At 39.0% G+C, this 19501-nt stretch overlaps 1 pseudogene; it reads right to left on the bottom strand.

Moving 5' to 3' along the window:
• Positions 1-7260: 7260 nt before the first annotated feature.
• LOC140818353 (DExH-box ATP-dependent RNA helicase DExH12-like) overlaps positions 7261-19501 on the bottom strand; it is a 40652-nt pseudogene continuing 28411 nt past the window's right edge.

Genomic DNA, 19501 nt, shown 5'->3' with positions numbered 1-19501 from the left:
AAGTTTTAATGGGCTTTGATTAAATTAATTAAACTAGTTGGACTAGCCCAATTAATTAAATCAAGCCATTAATGTTAATTATGTAATTAGGGTTTAATTTATTATAAATAATACATGCAAACAAAACTAAACCCTAGCCACCAAAATTGCTTACGTGAGCCTCCACTCAATGAAAGGGAACAATCGGCCACCTCTTGTTTTTTTTAGGGTTTGAGCCGTCTCTCATAATTTTCTCTCCTACGCAAAATATCTTCTAGTTTTTCTAGTGCAAATCAGAAGAGGAACGAACGTTCTAGTCGTGGACCTAATTAGAAGGAAAGAAAGGAGTCTCTTGAAGAAAGTTCGTAGGGATTCATCAAGAGCCAGATCTGTTATACCGGATCGGTTGGTGTCCAGTGATTAATTCACCAAAAGTATAACTTTTCTAAACATCCTATGTTTGATTATGAAAACCATACGAGCGCCCAAATATTATTTTGTTTTTCAAAATAAAATAAAAATTTTAAAATTTCCGCTGCGTTTGGGCGTGTAGAAAACCGAGATCCAACAGTGGTATCAGAGCCAGGTTTTTCTAAATCGTATGGTTTGATATTGAATAATTTATTTCTAACCACACAAGAAAATTTTTCAGAAAATTGATGCACCACGAAAATTTATTTTTCCAGATTTTCGAAATAAAAAAAAAATAAATTAAATCTGCCCGGAACTGTTCCGGACAGTCCGTGCGCGCAGGGCCGCGCACGGTAGCGCGCAGCGGGCGCGCAGGCGTCGGACGCCTGCGCTAGCGCGGTGCGCACAGGCGTCTCTTGTAATAGTTACATTTGCATCCCTACATTCACCTAGGTTTTGGACCTGGATCCATGTTTGGCTCACATGGATCTAATAGTGTTGGCAATCGATCATTCTTATTTATTGTTGAATGTCATATTATGATATAGTAGTATGCATGTATGTATATTATTAGATAATATAGTTGCATGAATCCGGCAAACATACAAACTCGTGGCACGCAATTTTTAAATTAAAATGATGAGACAATTTTAAAATTAAAATCCCTCATTTTGAATAAGATTCAAAATTTATATCAAACCGAAAAAGTAAAAATTAAAGAAGTTTAATTTTTCCTTGCCTTCCATCAACCGTGGTTGCATGTTGATCGCTACCTGCGGATAGTGTCTGGCTCATATTATTGGGGAGGCCTGTACGCCGGAAAGCTGTGACTTCCACCGGACATACGATGTGAATTGAGTGGAACTCCCATGACTTCGGCTCATATTATTGGGGGAACTCATGGCGACCGTCTACTACAATTCAATATTGATGGGTTGGTTTGACACGCGAAAATAAACGACGTCATATTATTGGGTCCTTATTAAACGTGAGGCAAAACACGCGGAGGTTGCATAGGGATGCAATTGGATTCTACCTTTTAGAAATTATAATTGGCTGATATTATTCGGGATTATAATTAGCTAATTGGACTCTACGTGCCTACTAAGGAAATACGATTTCTCTTTTTCATCAGAGGATGGTGGAAATGTCAAAATAGTAGGAGGGTAATTTATAAAATGAAATCCATATTTTATATCTTAAAATTATTTTAAAATAATCAGCAACAATTATTCTGTTTCCATATCAGTATATTTTCGATTTCGTCACGTAATTCATTTTTATTATTAACAAGCTAACCGAATCTAATTAAAAGACTGGTTGGGAAATTGTTCTGAATTCAGAGAAAATGGCATACACACTAATGTCAGTCATGTTGAACTGACAAAGCATGCAAGATGGTAGGACCATAGTATGCAAGCTAAAGTGTGATGTGCTCGCTTTTACGTCAAATGAACTGTAGGGACAGTTTGAGAAAATTTTGAATGCTGCTGACATTCGAATGCACGTGCAAGAGTTGCATGGTGCATGAAACTATGCACACCACTTTCAAGGAGCTCGTGACTACACGCATGCAAGACAGGGCTTTGGCCCATGAGCATGGTGTACGTATGACTGAGCTTATTAAGAATGTGATGGGCCTGGAATATGTGATTCCTAACGAGTTACTAGATAACATCAATTTGTTGTCTTTCTCATCCTCATTTGACGGGGTTATGGTGAACTTCAATTTGAATAAGATAGATGATAGCTTTGAAGAGCTAGTCAATATGCTTATGACTTATGAGATCACCATAAAATAAGAAAAATTGTTGTTTTTATAATAGGCCTTTCGTCGGACGAAAATAGCCCACAAGGTAAGGGAAAGAAATGTTCCGCCCCTCACAAGAAAAACAATCCCAATAAGAGGCAAACTCTGAAGGACACTTAAAAGGCCTACAAAGCCCGACAAGTCAGAACATATTTATTTCACTGCAAGAAGTCCGGACATAAGAAATTATGTGCCAGAAATGTTCTGAAATGATAATTGAATGTCCAAGTAAACATGATTTCAACAAAAACCAAAAGAAAGTTAGATGATCCAAATCCCACACAAATATGGCACGCTAGACTAGGTCATATTTCCCAAAGAAGGATGCACAAGCTAGTGGGAGAAAGCATGTTTGACTTGTCAGACATAAATTCTCTACCTACTTGCAAGTCCCGTCTAAAAGGAAAAATGACAAAAGACTCCATTCGATGGAAACGTGGAATCTGCATATGGTCTACTGGATTTGATCCACACAGACGTTTGTGGCCCGCTAAGTGTTAGCACAAAATATGGGCAATCCTACTTCATTACCTTTACTGATGACCATTCGAGGTTTGGGTATGTTTATTTGATGAAACACAAATCTGAAGCGTTTGAAAAGTTCAAAGAATTTAGATTTGAAGTAGAAAATCAGCTAGAAAGAAGTATTAAGGCACTTCGATCTGATCGAGGTGGAGAATACTTAAGTGCTGAATTTTTGGGTTATCTAAAAGAGAATGGGATTCTCTCATAGTGGACTCCACCAGCAACACCGCAATTGAATGGTGTTTCTGAACGTCAAAATCGAACCTTGTTGGACATGGTTAGATCCATGATGGGATTCACTGAATTGCCTACATCGTTTTGGGGCTTTGCGCTTGAAACTGCGGCAAAGTTGTTGAATAATGTCCAAACTAAAGCAGTGGATAAAACATCATATGAGATATGTATGGGGAAACCTCCCAAGTATTCTTACATGAGAATATGGGGATGTCCTTCTTATGTGAAGCAGACAGTGGGAGAAAAATTGGATAGTAGATTCACTTTGTGCTACTTTGTAGGATATCCAAAGAATTCTGTTGGATATTATTTCTATCATCCTAGTGAAGCAAAAGTGTTTGTTTCAAGAAATGCCACCTTTTTGAAAAGGGAGTTTCTATTAGATAGAAAAGGCAATATGATAGAACTTGAAGAAATTCAAGATACTCCCTCAACTTTAGAAGTTGAACCTAATCGCCTAGAACCAGTAGTTGAAGTACAAGCTCCTAGAAGGTCTGATAGGGTTATTAGACCACCTGCAAGATATACGCTTCTTCATGAACAAGGCCTTGATGAGTCTTGTGTTGGATATGATCCAATGAAATTTGAGGAAGCAATATCTGATACTGATTCAACCAAATGGCTTGAAGCCATGCAGTCATAAATGGACTCTATGTATTCAAACCAAGTCTGGACATTGGTGGATCAACCTGAGGGAATCGTTCCCATAAGGTGCAAATGGATCTACAAAAGAAAGCTTGGGCGAATGGAAAGGTAGTGACCTTCAAAGTAAGGCTGGTTGCAAAAGATTATACTCAAAGGCAAGGAGTTGACTATGAGGAAATTTTTCACCAGTTGCTATGTTTAAGTCCATTAGAATACTACTAGCCATAGCAGCATGGTATGACTATGAGATATGACAAATGGATGTAAAGACTGCATTCCTCAATAGAGACATCAAAGAAGAAATTTATATGTCTTAACCTGAGGGATACACATCAGTAGGAAGTGAACATAAGGTATGCAAACTTCAGAGATCAATATATGGTCTCAAGCAGGTATCAAGGAGTTGGAACCTCAGATTTGATAGCACTATCAAAGAGTTTGGTTTTGCTAAGAATCCTGAGGAACCGTGTGTATACAAGAAAGTTAGTGGGAGTGCAGTGACATTCCTAGTACTTTATGTTGACGATATCCTGCTCATTGTGAATGATGTAGGATTATTGCAATCAACTAAAGTATGGTTAGCCTGTAAATTCTCCATGAAGGACATGGGTAAAGCATCCTATGTATTAGGAATACAAATCTATAGAGATAGATCAAAAGGATGTTCGGACTCACCCAAGTCACTTATATCGATACCATTCTGAAGCGATTCTCTATGGAAGAGTCCAAGAGAGGATACTTACCAATGTGTCATGGTATTACTCTATCTAATGCAATGTGGCCCAAGACTGATGGAAAGATAGAGATGATGACACGTATTCCATATGCGTCAGCTATTGGTAGTATCACGTATGGAATAATATCGACATGTCCTGATGTTGCTTACGCTTTGAGTGTTACAAGCAGATATCAGGCGAACCCTGGTCCAATGCGTTGGAAAGCCGTGAAAGATATTCTTAAGTGCTTGAGAAGCACTAAGAACTTGTTCATGGTTTATGGGGATGGAGAATTGAAATTGGAAGACTACACTGATTCTAGCTTCCAATGTGACGTAGATGATTCGAAATCGACCTCTGGTTTTGTATTCATGCTATATGGTGCGGCTGTCTCTTGGAAAGGTTCCAAGCAAGACACCGTTGCAGATTCCACCACTGAAGCTGAATATATTGATGCATCTGATGCAGCCAAAGAGGAAGTTTGGATGAGGAATTTTTTGTCCAAGAGTTGGGCGTTATTCCTAATGGAGTTGATCCAGTCCCGTTGTACTGGGACAACACCGGTGTCATTGCGCAAGCAAAGGAACCAAGGTCTCATCAGCGATCCAAACATGTACTGAAGAAGTTCCACATCATACGGGAGATAGTGGGAAGAGGAGACATATCAGTTGAAAGAGTCTCCTCTGCAGATAATGTTGATGATCCACTTACAAAGCCCTTCCCAGGACCATTGTTTGGAAAGCATCGCGAAGCAATGGGATTAAGGGTAGTTGGCTCTAGGGCAAGTGGGAGATTGTTAGAGTAGATGCCATGCAAGCCAACGGTTGGCTAGGGATTTTATTGACTCAGTTGTAATATACAATCTTTATTTTAATTTAATTTAACTTTTTATGGTCTTGTTATACTTTATCTGTATACCCATGCAAACAGCATAGATAAAGTCCTTGATTATGCTTTAATACAAATGAATCGTAATTCGATGTTGAAACTCATTTGTAAACACTGCATCTTCTAAATTCGTTCCTAGTCGATTCAGCCGCCTAAAACATGGATAAAGGTCGCTTGAGCTAGAGACTAGCATCTGTGATGTTGTGTACTGCGTTTCTTGGTAAGGGCATAGAGATGTCCAAACATGCAGATGGGTAGTCATTTGATGATTATACCGAACAACCCTCCCTCGGACTTTCCAAGTGGTTATCATTCATCGAGAGGATAAGTCCGTGGTTATGATCGTACACCATTAGTCCTTACGACCCGGGACAACACTGAGGCTCTATATGCTAGGGCTGTGCTTTGACTCGTTTACCGGCTCCAGGAGAGTCATCAGGTGGCGAGGTTGGGTACAGTTGCGACACATATAGGAGCCAGTGCATTGTAGTCGGGGATTCACCGCTCACCTACGGGTGTGGATATCCTATGTGATCTAATGAAATAATAGTGCATGGAATCTCTGGCCAGAGTACAAGATGTACGTTGGAGAAGGAGTTCTCCAAATAGTACACGCGATGCCACTATTATAGTTATCACATAGTTATCGAATTAATATGCAACCCTCGATGAACCAATGGTTGCAGATTCGATCGAGATATATGAGATGAAGGGACCGTACTGTACGTTAATCATAATCGACTGGTTCTTGCAGGCACTATCAGTGATACCTAGGGGATCATGGGGCGATGCTACTAGACGCTCTTACCATGATCCGATGGGTGCTATCAGAAATGAGTTCTGACATTCTTGATCAAGGTGTTGATGAAAAGAATGGGGCTAACTAGGGTAAGCCCGAATAAAGGATTATGTCCTGAATCACAAAGAGTTGTGGACCCACGACTAGCTGTATCCCTGAACCATTGAGGGTCACACAAGTACTGGATTGTTTGTTCTCGTTGAGAGAATAAATTCAAAAGTTGAATTTATATTATATAGTAAATTCAAGTAGTTGAATTTATGATAATGAAATTTTGAGAAAAAATAAATTCAAGGAGTTGAATTTATAAAATTTGAGAATTTAATTTATTAAACTCAATTGTTGGGTTTATTAAATATAAAATGCTGGAGGTGATAAAAATTCAAGGAGTTGAATTTATAATTTAAATAATAAATTCAAATGTTGAATTTGTAATGTATTTAATTTATTAAGCTCAAAAGTTGAGTTGATTAATTAATAAATTAAATATGGTGGGTATTATGTTTAATGGGCTTGTAGGAGTACAAGTCCAACTTAATAAATAATTAAAGTTTTAATGGTCTTTGATTAAATTAATTAAACTAGTTGGACTAGCCCAATTAATTAAATCAAGCCCATTAATGTTAATTATGTAATTAGGGTTTAATTTATTATAAATAATAAATGCAAACAAAACTAAACCCTAGCCACCAAAATTGCTTACGTGAGCCTCCACTCAATGAAAGGGAACAATCGGCCACCTCTTGTTTTTTTTAGGGTTTGAGCCGTCTCTCATAATTTTCTCTCCTACGCAAAATCTCTTCTAGTTTTTCTAGTGCAAATCAGAAGAGGAACGAAAGTTCTAGTCGTGGACCTAATTAGAAGGAAAGAAAGGAGTCTCTTGAAAAAAGTTTGTAGGGATTCATCAAGAGCCAGATCTGTTATACCGGATCGGTTGGTGTCCAGTGATTAATTCACCAAAGGTATAACTTTTCTAAACATCCTATGTTTGATTATGAAAATCATACGAGCGCCCAAATATTATTTTGTTTTTCAAAATAAAATAAAAATTTTAAAACTTCCGCTGCGTTTGGGCGTGTAGAAAACCGAGATCCAACATAATAAACACTATTTGATTAATGGGGACCGACAAAGAAACAAAACGAAGGTGTTGAAGTAAATTCACAACTCAAACTTGTATATAAATATAGTGGATGTATCATAATAAATAACAAAATAAACACTGAGCTAGATTTGATAATTTAATTTAATTTAATTTAATGGGGACTGACAAAGAAACAAAACGAAGGAATTGAAGTAAATTTATAACTCAAACCTGTATATTTATACATATATATATATAATTTATATTATAAATAATTTAATAGAAGAGAAGAAGAATAAAAATAATAAATAATTTGATACAATTGGGCCCCAATTTCTCAAGAGAGCTGTGGTACCTCAATAAGCTGATAAAGAAAGTCAAGACTTGCACCTATAAAATTTGATACAGCTGTCTGAGCCAAGATTGCTTGTCCCTCGGCAAAATGGTGTCAACACTAACTGTGGAAACCTTCTGGCAATCGATTGAAGTTAATGAAAAAAACTGTAAATATTGTAGAGACGTCATGGAGAGATAATAAGCCACAAAAAAAAGATAGTTTAAATATATTAACAAACATAAAACAATATGAACCTCACCAAAGACTGAAGCAAAATGTCTATACAAGGAGAACTTTTAGTGGACAAATCAATATGATGGCAAGACTTACCATCCAGTGATCAACAAAGCTTGCAATGACTTTCTCTAATTATCATCTTCGACTGCTCCAGCTTGCTTAACATCAGCTGTGAAGCTATACTCTTGACCACAGCCCAAATAAGAATCACACATAAAATAGAGAGTATATATCCGCCTTCCAGCTTCTGCAGGAGCAGCAAAATCTAGTTTGACCTGGACTTCCTTTGGAGATTAACTCTTTTATAATCTCCTTTTAATAGCAGGCAGCTGATTCGTTTTGGTGTCTCCAACAACCAGCCACCATCCTTCTTCTTTTGCTTTAGAATATCTAGGGGCATCGACATGTCCAACCTCTGTCCGTCCTATAAGATCTCTCTCAAGACATACATCAACACTAATTTCTTCTCCAGCTCCCATATTATCACTATTCAGCACCTCATAGCTCAAATCAATTTTTGCAAAACGGTTACAAAACTTTGCAATATCCATCAACTGTGAGTCCGACATCTGCAGGAGTTCTCGCCTTTCCTCATCCTCCGTTTCCACCAGATCAATGACTGTCTCTATACTCTTCCCAGGATTTTCCTGGCACCTCTTTGCTAAATCCTTCGTGAAATGGGGAAGTTGGAGGAGCATGGAATCACTGTCCCACATTCCCTGCATTACCATCTGACTTGCTTCCATGGTCATCCATTGGTGGAAATAACATCAACCATGCCTACAAGCATAAATAAGCACCTCTTGCTGGTCTGCAGCCATACTTCCAACAATCATTTGCCTAGACAAGTGAGCATGTAGTAGAGCATTTGTCTTTACATATGGACCTTTGAACTTTACGCTTTCAAAGGCAAAACATTGGTGATTGACTAGCTTCCTTATCAACCCTTCTTCGCCAGCTCGGATTGGGAGTTTTTCATATGCTGTGACTGAAGCTTAAATTTCCAGTAGACCCTTCATCTTCGTTTCGGAAGACAGAGTGGAACTTAAAGGCTCAATTGTAGTATAGCTGATGTAGTAGTAAGAAGCAATCATACCAAGATTCAACGGTGACAGCAAAAGTTCATCTTCAATGGCAATGCATTTACTTGTCTCTAGGTCATGGAGCACGTCTTCCACAAGTTCGGATAGATGATCTGATAGCTGCCTTTAACTAACACCGTGCAGATCATAGTAGTTTGGATTATGAGTGAGCCTTTTGTACATAAATGTCCAAGTGATGTAGTTCACATCATCCTATTTGCTTTGAAAAACTGCAACCACAACCTCAGCATTCAGATTATCATGCAAATAATGATACAAATGACTTTCCACAAGCAATGCTTCATACAAGAATCTCTTATAATATTTTTTGTGCGGACCATGACAAAGAACAACAAATTTTCCAGAGTTATCCACAAGAGGTCGACTGACACAACACATCATCTGCAACAAATCAGTGACTGGGTAATCTGAGTGAGAACTTTCCCTGCCTTCACAATACTGAGTTCCCACAACCACCACCAGATGTGCAGACAGCGAGACACCCAAACACATTGAACTGCTCATCACACATACTTGAATCCGTCCTGTTTCAAACATTGTCTTCACTATATCTTGATCTGTGCTGGTTAACCCCTCGTGCAAATAGCCTACACCAAATCGAATTGTCTCCCTCAATGTTTGTTCCCCCATCTCTTCAAAATATTTCAACAAGAACGTCGGCTTCTCATAACAATCCATGTTAGAGCATGCCATGAGATCTACAGCAGCGAGACGGACACCTAGTGGGACAAATACTGTTGCAGGTTCTCCATTCATAGAATGTTGCAGAACTGCAGAGTGTGTAGGCTTGTTCATAGCTTGCATACTTGATTCAGAATCAGCAATGTCAATACCTTGAATGTGAATTTCCAGAGGCACGGGCCTTACACCAAGAGGAAAATTGAAAAGACCCCGAGATGTAGCACCTATCCATTCTCCCAAATCCTTACCATTTGCAAGAGATGTTGATAATGCCACAATACGTATTCTCTTCTCCTGCTGACTGGCAATGTATCTAATTCTAGAGACTATAATCTCCAAGACAGGGCCACCTTGACTTCTGATAAAATGGAGTTCATCAATAATGAGAGGCTAACCTGCCGAACATGTTTCCTTCGTTTCCATCGGCGAGATAAAGCATCCCATTTCTCAGGAGTGATGATAATTATATTAACTTTCTCCAGGAGTTTCAATTATGTTAAAAAATCTCTCCAGTTAACTCAACGACCTTCATTCAAGGCCCTCCTCAAATTTTTTCTTCCAATCATGGTACTGTTCCTTACCAAGAGCTTCTAGAAGAGCAATATAGACAGCTTGCAAGACACTATCAGGTCCTTTCTTATGATTTCTAAAAATGGAAAACTATGCGCATATGGTTTTCCCACTTACATTATCATCTGTATTATACATGAATGTGAAAACCTGGGTCTAGACATGATTGAAATGTTTGAATTGATGATAAAGGGCCTCAAAACTTGGGCTTCTCAATGCCGTCACCGGAAGAGGTTGCAAATCCAGTAACTCCGTCGGGGAGGATATTTTTCAGGCAGAATGAGGTGCCTAAACGAAAAAGGCAGAACAATCTCTGAACCCAACCATCTATCCGACATAACATTGATGAAGTAGTGAGGGAGTAGTGGTTCATAAATGGGAACTATGACATTCAAAATGTGATCATCATCAATATATTGTTTCTTCAACAAGAAACATTCGTGGTGTAGAATATACTCACGATCATTATCCTCGACAATGACCCAAAAGGGCTCCACATACCCATGGACTTGGTCATTCTATTGGAAGTCGGGTGTGATGGTTAGTCAACCCTCAAAAAAGACCGGGTGATTGGTAGAACATGTGCTGCAAGGTTGAGCTTTGGAAACTAATGAATGAACTTATGAAGTGATCTTCCCATCTTGGGACAATGAATAAGTTCTCCAACTCCTGTGAGGAGAGATCATAGTACCTTGTCCAAGACAGATCTTTCATATCCAACTTCATTAAAATTTCTTTTGGAATACCTCGGAACTGACAAATCGGTGTCCAGAGCTCCACATTCTCATACCTACCATTTTACACCATTTTAAAGCCTTCTCAGTCAACTGAGCCCATCCCCTTCTAAGAACTATAAAAAACAATGCTCACATTAGACGCCCAGCTTGAGCAATAAAAACCATGTCAGATGTTAATGACAGTCCTTCGAGCTTCAAATGTGAAATGTGAGCTTGAAGTAGAATGTTGATCTTTACACTAGGCTCCTCAAGGCTCTCTTTGATCGGGATAGGGATCCGATCTAAAAGTTTTGCTAGTTCCATCTTCTCGTCTTGTCTCACAGTTAGATATTTGAACTCTTCACTGATAGAAAATAGACGACAAAGTTCAATATCACTCATGGTTGCCATCAATTGCTCATTATACGTAGATATTGTTCCATGAGTTATATAATAATAACTAGCAATTCGACCCAAGTCGGCAACCTGAAAACATCCACTCTTCCGATCATACTTTACCAGATTGTTTTTGTCCAATATTGTAGCTACTAAATGAATCAGATATGCTTTCCTTTCCACCAAATCTTGATCTCTAGTTAGAACATCAGGAACCAAACCATATAATGCTGGATTCCTCACCATTCGAACAAAAAGGTAAGTGTACAAGATCCATTTGCAAGCGTCTCTGCAATTCTGCACGGTTCCCAGGACAATTTCAACATTCAATTGATCAGCCAATTTAGATATGAATTGGCTTTCAATATGAAGCTTCTGATTCCTTAAAAACAGGTAACAATGGAGTTCACTATGTCCAGTTATAATTATTCCTTCACCATAGGTATCACATTGAGGTCTTCCAGCTCGGCCATGCATCTGCACAACATCTAGAGGGCTTATTTCAGTCCATGCTCCTTTCTCAGGATTGTAGATTTGAGTGCCTTTGATAATCACGGTGTGAGCAAGGTACATTGACACTCAGGCCAGGGTTGCGGTTGAATGTTGATACCAAGACTTGTGCATGTCCACCTGCAAAAAGGTCCTCAACAATCTGACGATCAGATCTAACCATGCCTGCATGATGTATTGCAAAGCCATATGGCAATATGTCCTTGAGATCACTGCTTTTCACCAGCTCCATGTGACTACGAAGAATTTCATGGCTTGCACTGTCTTCTTTCAAGAATTTACTGAGAGTATCATTAGCAAGGGCATCATCGCGAATTGCACGAGCAGTTTTAGTAGTTTCCTTCCTCGAGTGCACAAAGATCAGCATTTGATGCTTTCCTGCAACACTGATTACCTTCTCATAACAATCATCATTCATTAACTAAAATCTCTGCAGCAGAACCTACATACTACTGAGCTAGAAGCATGGGCCTGTAGTTATTATCAAAATGGAAAGTTACTTCTTTAAGTTAACACGTAAAAACACAGCAACATCTTCAAAATTCGGAAATGTAGCTGATAGCCCAACCAGACGTATGTGCTCCTTGGTCGTTTCAAATTTCCGCACAGTTTTTACGATAATACTTTCCAGGACAGGGCCTCTATCATCGTGCAAAAGATGAATCTCATCAATAATGAGAAGCTTCACAAGCTGTACATACGAGCGCTCATCAGATTTTCTCGTAACGATATCCCACTTCTCAGGGGTTGTCACTATAACCTGAGTTTCTTCAAATTCCTGGCGACTCAATGACTGGTCTCCACTCAGTTCTTTAACCTTCACACCATAATGTTATAGTCGATAAGAAAGGTTTCCGACCATCTCTGCAACCAGCGCCTTCATGGGTGCAACATAGACAATTTTGTAATTGCTATGATCAATAGACCCATCATCGTTCATATTCAATGCAATCTGTTTGAGTATGGTGAGCATAGCAACATTCATCTTCCTGGCCCCAGTGGGAGCACATAGCAAGATATTTTTTGCAGTGAATAGTGCAGTATCTTAAACTTTACTCTGGACCCTGTTCAACTGGTTCATTCCTTGGAAAGGTGATTGTGCCCAGCCAGGCATGTCAGCTATCTGCACAAGCTCTTCACCAGCAGCCAATGGCATGGGCTTTAAAGCTGGAACATGGACCTCCACGTACACCTTTCTATGATTCCAATAAGTCCCCACTGGAAGCTCACACTTCTTGTTGGTCATCAAATGTGCACCTTGACAAAATGCAAGGCTTTCAAGATCAAGCAATTGCTATTGCTCCCCCTTCAACCCATCACCATCAGCATCTCTATCAACTAGCTTATGATGCTCCCCGCCAATAGATTCATCCTTTAGCCGACGAGACTCCTCCCTAATGCTTTTCTCCATGTTCTTGTGCCTCTCTTTTGCAGTTGCCCGGGTGGCATGCAACTACTCTATGATCGCAACATGATCCGGCCCCAGACCCATCATTTCTTCTATTATCTCCTTTATTTTATCTTGATCTTCTGCATTTGCCAAGCGAGTACACCACAAAACTTTCAGTCGGTTCCTCGATAAGTTTTTGATGAAACTAAAATTTTCAAATTGCAGAAGCACCAATAGCTTGGTCTCAACTTCGCGGTCATCGCCTTCGGTGTAATAGCCAAGCCTGGTGAACGGTACGGTTTACGTTTTCGTATGTTTATGGATTATTTGGTTTAGATGTTAAGAGTTGTGATTATGGGTCATAGTATTGTTGGTTATTATTGTTTTGTGGCATTGTTGATATTAGTTGATGGTAGTTGTATTGTTCAGCGTTGCGATTTGATTTTAGTTGCATAAGAGTTTGTTTTGGCCGAGACCAGACCGCACCCGCGGTAATTTGAGCAGTGCCCCCGCGGTCTTTATTGCAGCATTTTTGGTTGATTGCCGAACAGATACCGCACTCGCGGTGTGATAGTTACCGCACCCGCGGTAAGTTTCAGAGAACACCTGCGGTCGTCATGTTTGGATTTTTGGTTGTCTTGCCGAGGGCATACCGCACCCGCGGTGTATGTTGGAGCGCACCCGCGGTGCATGAACAGTAGAAGCGTGTTTTCGGATTTTAAGTGATATAATTGGATGAGTTGGCTCATTTCCCTCATTTCCTTCCCCTCATTCTCGATTTTTCTCTCCTTGGAGACTAGGGTTTCCTTATTTCTTTATTTCCCTTCTTTGATTCGAGCTCTTAGTTTGTTATTTGTGTTGAGAGGAAGATTATTTTGGGTTCAAGTAAGCTAAGGTAAGCTTTTGGTTTAGTTTATTCTTGGTTTTGGTGTTGGGAGAAATCATGTGTTTGGTGTTGGTGTTGGTTTTATGGATTAATTGATATGGGTTTATGATTATTGAGATGTTGATGGTGTAATTTATGGTTTATTGTTGTAGGAATTCAACCAAAGGTTTAGAACCAAGTATTCCAAGTGGTTGTAAGTGGAATTTCATTACTTGTGCTCACATGATATTATATGTATTGTGTTTCAAAGGTTTTAACATGCTATTCCCTCTATTTGATTCATGTTATGTATTGATACTTTGTTGTATATTATGGAGACATTTTATGTCTCAATTGTGAAAAGGGAATACAAGAGATTAGAGTCTTCAAAGTGTTTGATAAAATGCCAAAGAGAGAGTTCAAAATGATTTATGGATTGATAGATACATAGTCAGAGATTGCATGCAATTAGTTGATCAACGACCATAGGCTTATATCCCTTAGAGTTATCGATTTATATCGATGGGATATAGGTACAGAGACAGAGATACTATATAGATATCAATCCAACAAAGAAAAGAGAAATACCATCGTTATTATTGTTATTCATGCTATGATATTCATGTTTCAGAGTTGATGGTATTCAATGTTTTAAAGTCATGTTTTCAGAGTATGATATGTACATTGCTATGTAAGAGCTCCACTTGCTGAGTTTTATACTCATTTCAGTTATTTCATGTGATGCAGATAAGAGCGACGGGCCGGGACGTTGATTGTGGGCCGGAGTCATATGCATATGGAAGAGATGGAAGGAAGAAGATCTTTTGCTAGTATTTTGGACATGATCATAAAAATGATATTTTGCTTTTTGTTGTATCATTTTATTGATCATGTGTATACTTTTGATTATATATGAAATGTATTTTGAATCCTTCCTCCATTTTGAAGAAAATTTTAAATTTCGCTGTGTTATTTTATTAAACGAGTCAGAGGTGTCACATTTATTGATATCAGAGCACCGTTCTTCGGACCAATGCATATGACTTCGTCTACTTTCAATTGTCCGGGTATTTCTTCTTCTACATCTATTCATTGTTATCTATTGATATGTATTGTGTGAGCACATTGTAGGAGTATGCCTGCTAAGAGAAAGGCTGCAGAGGGTGAGGATAGTTCTTCCTCTAGAGTTGTCGATGAGTTCGGCAAGTTGTTGAAAGAGCAAGCCAAGGTCCATAGTGAGCAGATCCAACAGTTGCTACGTTTGCAAGGAACAGGCCAAGGTAGAGGTCAAGTGAGAGGCCAAGTGGCACAAGCAGTTGGTACCGATGGGATCTTTACTGCTTTCAAGAGGATGGATCCGCCTGCGTTTGCAGGAATCACCGATCCGTTGGTGGCTGTAGAGTGGATCAAGGCACTTGAGGCTATTTTTGATCATTTCAACTATACAGACAAGGACATAGTTGGCTGTGCAGTGTTCATGTTAGTTAAAGCTGCACGCATTTGGTGGAATGCTCCCAAGGTTAGTGTGGATGTTACAGCATTGAAGTGGCAAGAGTTCACTGATCTGTTCTATGATAAGTAATTCCCAGATGCACTTCGAGCACGAAAGGTGACTGAGTTCTTGGAGCTTCGACAGGGAGGTTTGAATGTTGATGAGTACATTTTGAAGTTTGAGGAGGGCTATCTGTTTGCCCCGTACATTGCTTCCAATGACAAAGACAAAGTTGCTCATTTCATTAGAGGCCTTAGAGCAGAGATCCGGAGAGACATCAACATGTCGAAGGCTGTGACATTCAAAGAGATTGTGGCTAAGGCTTTGTTGGCCGAGCAAGATGAGAAAGACATTGCCAGAGAGAGACAGACGACGCAGCAGGCCATTGCTCAGAGAGGCCAGGGTTCGAGTCAAAGAGGAAAGGATCATTTCAAGGGGAAATGCAAGATAGAGTTGAGTCCTAAACCACCGGCAGTTCCATCTGATCCAGAGAAGCCACTGTGTCCCAAGTACAATAGACATCATCAGGGAGAGTGCAGATTTGGTAGTCATACTTGTTATCGGTGAGGCACTGCAGGCCATATTGCCAAGGATTGTCCAAGAGGCTCGAGTAAAGAGAAGGTGCAGGTTCGCATCTTTACCATGACGAAGGAAGGTATAAACCATGATTCTTCTGTGATCTCTAGCACTATTTTAATTTCAAGCAGAGAAGCTACGACATTGATTGATACAGGTGCTACTCATTCTTTTATGTCTGAACTATTTTTGAGATCTTTGGGTGTAGTTCCTTCTGTTATTCCCCTCCAGTTTAATGTTGTATTGCCTTCTGGGGATGTGTTGTGCCCGACATCTATTGTGTATGCGTGCTCTGTTCAAATTGATGAGCGAGTGGTTTATGCTGATTTGATTGTGATTCCAATGGTTGAGTTTGATATTATACTTGTCATAGATTGGCTATCAACCTATCGTACAGTGATTGATTGCATTGTTAAGATAGTGAAATTTGCAGATGATTGCAATAGGGAAGGTATGCTCGCCAGTGCATGTACTTTGCTGGTCCTTCCTTTTATTTCATGTCTTGAGGCTAAGAAGTTGTTGTTTAGAGGTTGTGATGTGTTTTTGGATTCGATTGTTGATGTGGATAGAATGGTTAAATTGAATATTGATGCTATTGATGTGGTGTGAGAGTTCCCTGATGTTTTTGAGGATGATGTGCCGGGTTTACCGCCAGATAGAGATGTGGAGTTTGTGATTGATCTAGTTCAAGGTACGGTTCCTATTTCTAAGGCTCCGTATAGAATGTCCCCTACAGAGATGAAAGAGTTGAAAACGTCGTTGCAAGATCTTTTGGATAAAGGTTTCATTCGGCCGAGTTCTTCAACTTGGGGATCTCTGGTTCTCTTTGTCAAGAAGAAAGATGGGACTTTGAGGCTGTGTATTGATTACAGAGAGATCAACAAAGTGACTGTCAAGAATAAATATCCGTTGCCATAGATAGATGACTTGTTTGACCAACTGCAAGGGGCTACCGTTTTTTCGAAAATCGATCTGCGATCTGGCTATTATCAGTTGAAGGTTAGGGAGTCTGATATCCCTAAGATGGCGTTTCGAACCAGGTATGGTCATTATGAATTTCTTGTGATGTCTTTTGGTCTGACTAATGCTCCTTCAGTCTTCATGGATCTTATGAACCGAGTGTTCAAGCCGTATTTGGATAGCTTCGTCATTGTGTTGGAAACTAAATTCTGGAGTTTGACAAAACATAAATCAATCGATTAAATCAACTAATACATGAAAGCAAAATCGGCAGCTGGACATTCAACTGAAATCAGTTGACACAAACTGATCAGTTAAAACATTCAGCCGAAAACATTAAAGCTTCTCAACTGAAGATACCTCGGGAAAGATCATTCAACAGACAGAAAGACATATCAGACAGCAACTGAATATGGAAAGCCGCACTGCATAGAACAACGTATTTCGGCTATTGAGATTAATACGCCGTCTTACAATAAATGATGAAGCGGCAATCAAGAACATTGTCCAAGAAATGATAAGGTGGCAATCAACGGATACGAGAATTCAAAATTACCGTTGAAAGATAAGTCTATAAATATGACTAAAGAGCAGTTGACAGAGAACACGATTGATCAATCTCAAACTTGCCATTACTCTGTCAAAATCTCAGCTCACACTTATTAGATCTATTCGTAGCAATCAAGGCTACACATTGAGCAAACTAGCACTTTGTAATATTGATAATTCGATAAGTGCTAAGTTCAGTTATTCACAGAGATCATTGTATTATACTAAGAGTTTCAGTTCAGGCAATAGATAAGTCCTAACTGAAGTGGGTCTGTACAAGCGTTGTACTCGATCAAAGTCTTTTAGTAAATATCCTATCCTTGTGATAGAAGGGGTGACGTAGGAGTTATTCAATTCTCCGAACATCCAGAAACATATCGTGTTGTCTTTACTTCAGCTTTTCATTTCCAGTTAGATATTCTATCTTTCAATCAGTTTATTTTCCGCAACTGCTTATTCAGTTTAACTGATTGATATTGACCGACGGGATACTTAGTTCAGTTTGTAACAAAACTGAACTACATTTTTCGAAAAACATTTAAATTCCTAGAAGTGTTTATTCAACCCCCCCTTCTAAACACTCCTTAGTCAATAACCGATCCTAACAAGTGGTATCAGAGCAAGGCATATCCTGTCAAAGATTATCTATACTCAATCTAATCACTATGTCCTCATTCAATAAGATTCCAATGTTCTCCAGGGAAGATTTTGATGATTGGAAAATCAGAATGCAGGCTCATCTAGCTGCACAAGACGATAACATGTGGTACGTTATAACTGACGGACCCATGAAAATTTTGAAAGCAAACACAGCTATTGCTATTACTGAAGGGGCACCTCACCGAATTGAAAAGCCTCGAGATGAGTGGACTACAGAGGACAAGAAAAAGGCAAATCTAGATAACGTTGCAAAAGACATATTGTATAAGACACTGGACAAAGTAACGTTCAGTAAAATCAAAATGTGCAAAACCGCCAAAGAACTTTGGGAGAAGTTAATTCAACTTTGAGAAAGAAATGATCAAACCAAGGAAAACAAACTTTCAGTTGCTGTGCAGAAGTTCGACAACATCAGAATGAAGATAGGAGAAACAATGGATGAATATGATGAAAGAACAAGCTGTATCATCAACGAATTAAATGCACTTGGAAAAGTGTATACAAATAAAGAAGTGGCGTTGAAAGTAATCAGAAGACTTCCCAAAGAATGTGATGTCAAAACTATGGCAATGAGGGAATCCAAAGATCTTAACAAAGTTGAACTTCATGATTTATTTGCATATCTAAAAGCATATGAGTTTGAACTTCAAACTCGAGAAGGAGAACCATCTACCCCGGCAGCAACTACTGCTTTGACTGCTGTTAGAAATGAATCAACTGGTTCAGTTGAGAAAACTGCTGATCAACTGAGCAACGATGCCATGTCACTATTCATTAAGAAATTTGGAAGATTCATGAGGAAAAATCAAGGAAATTTTCAGAAGAATTATCAAAGAAACAACTCTAGAGAAGAGTCTAATGTATGTTTCAACTGTGGCAAATCGGGTCACTTTATTGCTAACTGTCCAAAGCCTAAAAAGGACAATCAAATCTCAACTGAAAGAAAGAAGAAAATGTATGAGCACAAAAAGAGATCTAAGGACGAAAAGAAGCCTTACAAGAAGAAACATGAAGTACTCCTAGCTGAAGATAGCAAAGCCAAATGGGCAGAAACTGACAGCGAAGAGTCAGATCCAGAAAGCTCTTGCAGTTCAAGTGAGGATGAGGAAGAAGTAACATGCCTAATGGCAGATAACATAGAAGATCAATCAAGCTGCGAGCAGGTATTTGATTTTAGCTCTATTGATTTTACACGAGAAGAACTCATCTCAACTCTTCATGACATGGTCAGTGAGTATCAAAAGCTTGCTTTATCATTTGAAAAACTCAGAGCAAAGCAAGATGATCCCAAAGACGATAAAACAAAAACTAATGAATCAGTTGAAATGTTGAGTCTGAGAAGGGAGATTGTTGAACTCACTGATGAAA

This window comes from Primulina eburnea, chromosome 17 (assembly GCF_022965805.1).
Source record: "Primulina eburnea isolate SZY01 chromosome 17, ASM2296580v1, whole genome shotgun sequence".
In the NCBI taxonomy this organism is placed as follows: domain Eukaryota; kingdom Viridiplantae; phylum Streptophyta; class Magnoliopsida; order Lamiales; family Gesneriaceae; genus Primulina; species Primulina eburnea.
Note: the sequence above shows the minus strand (reverse complement) of the source record. Positions and strands in the feature narration are given on the sequence as shown.